Source organism: Gopherus evgoodei, chromosome 7, assembly GCF_007399415.2.
Source record: "Gopherus evgoodei ecotype Sinaloan lineage chromosome 7, rGopEvg1_v1.p, whole genome shotgun sequence".
In the NCBI taxonomy this organism is placed as follows: Eukaryota; Metazoa; Chordata; order Testudines; family Testudinidae; genus Gopherus; species Gopherus evgoodei.
This window is the reverse complement of record NC_044328.1, coordinates 14,816,644-14,822,937: the sequence shown is the minus strand read 5'-3', so window position 1 is coordinate 14,822,937 and position 6,294 is coordinate 14,816,644.

Below are 6,294 nucleotides of genomic sequence, written 5' to 3'. Positions count from 1 at the left end.
GCAGTACCAGCAAAGAAGAAGAGTGTTCATGTATGCAGGGGAGTGTACTCCAAATAGATCATGCAGACTTCTAGAATCCCAGAAGACGATTAGCAACACACAGTTTCTAGTCTGTGATTTAAAGATTACTTTGTGGTGCTCCCCAAGTTTGTGAGGCACTTCACCACTACCTGCCCTTAGCCTGAAGGAGGCTTTTCTATGTTTGCTGTGGGTCAGCTCCCTGAAATCAACAGCTTCTGGTAGCACAAGCACTAGCCGCTAGGCGTTTGCAGGTCTCAATCTCTCTGTGTAGGCAGTGCTAGGCACATATCAACCCTCAAGTCCTTGGAGACTTATTTGTAATATCTTGCCCCTTATCCTGTGGGGCCCAAAGGAAAGTACGCATAGGCTTGTAAGTTTCAGCTCAGGATCAGCACTTTGCTTAACATCATAACATGTAAATATCTTGATAATAAACCTATGCTTATTTTCACTATAAAAGAGTTGAGATTCAAGAAATAGTGAGTAAGAATATTGGAAACAAATGGTTACATATAAAACAAAATCATAACACACTTTCTAGAGACTAACTTTAACTATCAGGTTAACCTCCCGCCAAAATAAATTTATCTCACCCAAAGTTCTCTGCAGAATTTTCAGCCAAGGCTGGCTGAGATTCCACTTTCATGAATGCAAACATGGTGTCCTTTACTTTGTAGGTACAGGATAACAGGATATCTTCTTTTCCTTCTAGAAATACCTCCAAAGTTCATTATCTTTACTCATGGACAGGATAACTCCTGTGGCTTGTTTTTTCCTTTGTGCTCTTCCTGTTGACTTCATATCTCTTCAACTTTTACTTCATATGTAAATGGACATCAATTGGACATCAGTTGTGTTAGCTTACACTGCTTAATTTACATCTCAACAGAGAGATACATGTTTCTTAACTCCTGTCTGAAGGAACCAGTCTGAGACATGTCACCTTCTGGTGACCTGTTTTCACTTTACATGCTGAAGAACATAATTTTTAGTATAGATACATGACTCCTTACATAGTATCTATATATTTTACAATGATAGTGATGACGAGTGGGACACCAGCTTTCATTTGAGACCTCACATGACATTCTTTGGTGAACCAGAATCAGGAAATTCCTGTAACCCCACCACACTCTGTTGTCATTTGGCAGTAAGAAGCTCTTGAGTCACATATATAAAAATATTATTTCTGATCCTAGGGCTCAAAACAAAAGTCTTTCTTTTTTATTTTTGGGTAAATAAATATACTGGGTAACTGAATATTGGCCATCTACTCTCCTCTTGTAGCTGTCACCCTGGCCATTAATGAAAGCAAGATACACAGCCTCAACTTATTTCTATGTTGCTTCTTCAGTTCTCCAGCATGTGGTCTTAGAAAGGGGGCAGCTTATTTCCTCCCAGGCTAGATAGCAGTACCAAGCATGTCAGTTAGAGGGCATACCTTTTCTCACACAATTTGGGAAGATGGAGTTCTAAGGTCATTCCTGAAGCATGCGTTACTGCATGATGATATATTACTGTTCAGCCTGTTTTCTCCTAAAATGTCATGTCAGAGAAATTATATAGCAGATTAATAAATCAGGTCAGATCTACTCCGTATATGTTTCCTTCAGTCCTGTCTTGCCACATTCAGCTCAATGGTTTTGCAGTGAAAAGATGCCCTAAGTTATACATGGAAAATGAGAGATTCTCCAAACCTACAAGTCCTCGATAAATCCTCAGGTCATATTCATATTGGACTAACTAATCAGCTACTGATACTAACAGTAATAGTGCTCTGTCAATATTTCTTTTTTCTTCATGATGTTGCCTCCACAGAGTCCAACATGCCTAGCCATGGAAACTTTTAAAGGAATAATTGTCGATTATGTGGTGTACGTAAGTTCCTAGAGCCCTACATCCCATAGATGGACCTTGTGAAACCCCCATCCTATGCAACTACTGAATTCCTTTGTTTATCATCTGGAGTAGTAATGGAACAAACTGATCTCTTCCCCCCCCCCCCATCATAATAGATGCACAAGTCTCACTGTAAGGTGCTTTTTAAAAGTTGCATTAAGTTTAGGCTGAAAAGTTTCTGATTTATTATTTTACTTTAATGATTTTTTTTAATACTTTTGGTTAAGATGATGGAATTTAGAAGCTGATTCTCTTTCCCCGTGATGTTCTTCAGTTCAAATAGATGTGAAAAGTACCCTTTGTGGCTTGGGGGGAGGGAACTCAGCTTTATTATTTATTATGAACAATTATATTGCTGTAGTGCCAAGTTGGGGCACCATTGTGCTAAGCACTATACAGACATAGAAAATGGCAGTCCCTCCTCCCAAAGAGTAAAACGACAGTAGGTCAATAAGACAAATGAGTTCAGGGTGAGTAAGAGTGACAAAAATAGAGGGTAGGCAATTCATAGCCAGTAAAAAGCAGTAATCACAGCTTGTCACCTCCCTACCTGTTATCAAGTTGTAGTTTACTGTATGAATTATGGAAGAGGTCAGTTTTGCAAAGGGACTTGATGGAGAATAAGGTTGTAGCCTTAGGGATTTTGATTAGGAGGTTTTCACATGCATGAAGTGGCAGCATGGGGGACAGTACAGAGAAGTGTCCAAGTTGGCAATAAGGGCTGACATCATTGGCACAGTGAAGGCCATCTGATGGCTCAGAAAGCTGATGAAGATAAATGGTAAGGCTTCAAAGACACAACCAAGAAATTCGTGTTTGATGCAGTGGTGGATACAGCCCATGGAGGGATACAAAGATGGACATGAGGTGGTCAGAGTGACAAGTCAGGAAGATGAACCTGGCAGGAGGATTTAAGGGGGTAGAGATGAGGTTGCAATGTATTTGGCATCAAGGGCAGAGAGAGGAGGAGTAAAAAATTGTTATGTAAGTGATTCAGAAGCTGAAGTCCCACTGAAAGTAAGTGGGCTTCGGGTCCTAAGGCACTTGAGTACTTTTGAAAAAAAATTTCCACAGAGATTATTCTAGTAAAGGTATAAGCTGATGAAGGTCTGAAAAAGAGCTTTGGTTCTCTGGACAGACAGAAAAGGCTGAATTTTTGAAATATGGAGATAGACATGGCCTAGATGTATACTTCTAGAGAGGGCTGAGTTAATGATTATACCCAGATTATAGGCCTGTGTGACTGGGAGGATGATGGTGATTGAGAAATCGAGAAGAGGGGAAGGCATGGCGGGGGAGATTAAAAATTCAGTTCTGGAACGTATTGAGCTTAAGTTGTCAGTTGGATATTCAGAAAGAGATGTCTAAAACATAGGCTAAGGTATGGAAATGGACGCAGGAAGGCAGGTCTTCACTAGAGAGAGATTTTCAAAATTGTCAGTACAAAAATGACATCTAAAGCTTTGGATAAGAGGACTTAGAGATACAGTGTAGAAAAGAAGAGCAGATGGCCAGAGACTGAACCTTTGGGGACATCCACTGAAAGAGAGAGGAAGAGGAGGACCCACCAAATGAAGGCAGTCATGTCTGCAAGGCCTTCTCACAGAGAGCCCAAAAGGCTCCAGAAGACTGTTTTGTAATCACCTCCTGCAAAATGCTATTGTAGCTCAAGAGTCTGGGAGTTTTCCTAAAAAGGGTAACTTCAGGCATATGTAGTGTGACTCTTGGTTACAAAGTATGATGCGAAATCCTAGGATGAAGGGGATTCATCCTCTTGTAAAGAATCCCTATAAAGAGCTGTCTAAGTGGATTCTGCTTCAGAATATATTGTCTCCACAGTATCACAATGACCTTCCTTCCTCCTCTCTACTTCTGATCCCAGCTGTAAGTAGATTTGGGAGGCAGGGAGGGATGGGATATTTATGCTATTTGTTTATGGAACACAAGGCTTTGGGGGGGTTTATATGTACTGTAACTGCCAACTACTGCTTAAGAAGGTTCCAGTGCTAATTCTACAGCAGAGCTTTGTTGAAACAGAACATGAGTTACTGTTGGTAAGTAATCCCTTTTTATGCAAGTTAAGAAGTTGTTTTGTTTGAATCATATTTTTACATTTCCTTCCTTCTGAGTTACCATTGATGATCTGTGCTACTCAGAGCACTTAAAATCACAATCTTTTTAAAAAACATGTCTATGTACTGCTAAATGTGAAGAACATATATTTAGTTTGGTTTTGTGAGCTCTAATAAAACTTGAATTGCTTGCTAGTGTTACAAAAGATTCCCTTTCTGTGTAACCAACCAGTTTACAGAATGCAAGATGATCTGTGGGCACAGATGCAACAATGTTCCACTTATGCTTTTACTCATATGTCCAACACATATAGTGCTACAGTCTTTCCTTCCATTATGTAGGAAATATGAATGATAGATATGTATGCACATCTTCAAGAGAACAACTTCTTGTACATGTCACTCAGCAGTTGATTTTATATTCGTATTTCACTTTTGTATCTGAAGTATGCTGAACTTTACTCACTATAAGCCAGATTCATTCTTGATGTAACTCCAAAGACTGAAGTAACACTGGGGTGAGTTTTTGCCCTGTAGATAAAGGTATATAATAGTTTTTTTAAGTGATGAACTATAAAAAATTAGGCACAGAGTGCCTGTTTAGTGTTCAGAAGACTGATTTGTCTTTCAGAGTTTTGGCATGTTTTTCCATTTCACATGAATGTGTTTATTAGTTCTTTGCAGGAAATCAATGCAGTATCAAAAGCTCATTAGTCTGAATATACATTTCTTAATTAATGTGTGGCTAGTTCTCATAACCCTAGTGAAACTTTTCAAACTTTGAACGTGTGTGGGCAGTAGGATAAGTTGGTTTTTTTTTAATATAATTTGAAAACATAAGGTGAAAATTTACCATTTTCTCTGTCTCTTTCCCTAGGTGGCTCCACTACCTGACTGCAGGCTTGTTTGCCATCAACTGGCATCTGGCACCCATAGAGCAATGCAATCAGCAATGGTTGCAGAGAATCTGCTGCCAGATGCCCCCTAGTATGGAAATGAGATCCAGACTCTGGTGTGATGGGTGAGCTACTGCAGGGAGGATGATTGTTGAAAATGGTTTAGGCCAGGTAGTTGCTGGCAGAGCACCCCTACAGTAGAACCTCAGAGTTAGGTTCTTCTTCGTAACTGTGAAATGTATATAACACTGAACAAAACGTTATGGTTGTTCTTTCAAAAGTTTACAACTGAACATTGACTTAATACAGCTTTAAAACTTTACTATGCAGAAGAAAAATGCTGCTTTTTACCATCTTAATTTAAAGGAAACATGCACAGAAAGTTTCCTTACCTTGTCAAAAAAAATTATTTTTTTCCTTCATTGTTTTTAGTAGTTTACATTTAACATAGTACAATGCAATTTTTGCTTTTTTTTGTCTCTGTTGCTGCCTGATGGCATGTTTGCGGTTCCAAATGATGTCTGTGATTGACCAGTCAGTTTGTAACTCTGGTGTTCGTAACTTTGAGGTTCTACTCTATTTGTATGGTGGAGGTGGAGAGGAGAAAGGATTGGAGAGAAGGCTCCTAAAAACGCATTGTTTCAGAGGGAAAGTTGCTGAGCAGAGAAGTTTTTGAGTGGGGAGCAGAAGCTCAACAGGACCGAGGTAGGGAAAGAAAACAGTACGGCTGGAAGTGCACCAGGCAGCCAGTGAGGTAGTTGTTAGAAGGCTGGGAAAGAAAGGAACAGAATTAATGTTTTTCCAGTAAATTGTTTCTAGCTCAGCTCCCTCCTTCCCCTTCCTTCTGCTCTTTTGGATACATCGAGCCTCCCACAGAACCTTCTAGTTGAGTAGTGTCCCTTTACTAGTCTTGATGAGCTCCTGCTCCACTGCTCTTTGGTCTCTGGTCTCACCAAAGTCTGGATCCTCTTCATGAAAGAGAAGGTGCTAGATAGCAAATCCACTCCATCTGATGCTTATCACCTTATTCAGAACTGCCAGATCCCACTTCCTATCACACAGTACCAGTTCCTTGGGTGTCATAGGTTTGCTGCCAAGAAGTGGAGCAACCTAACGGAGAGAGAAAAGGTAAAAAGAAAATACTTTGACCTTTTTTTCTTTTTTTCTTTACTTTCAGGAATTAACTAAAAAATCTACAATTATTGTTCTTCTTCGAGTGCTTGCTCATATCCATTCCAGGTAGGTGTGCGCGCGCCACGTGCATGTTTGTCGGAAGATTTTTACCCTAGCAACACTCAGTGGGTCGGCTGGGTGCCCCCTGGAGTGGCGCCGCTATGGCGCCAGATATATACCCCTGCCGACCCAGCCACCCTTCAGCATAGTTAGTTTAGTAATAGTTAGCGGGG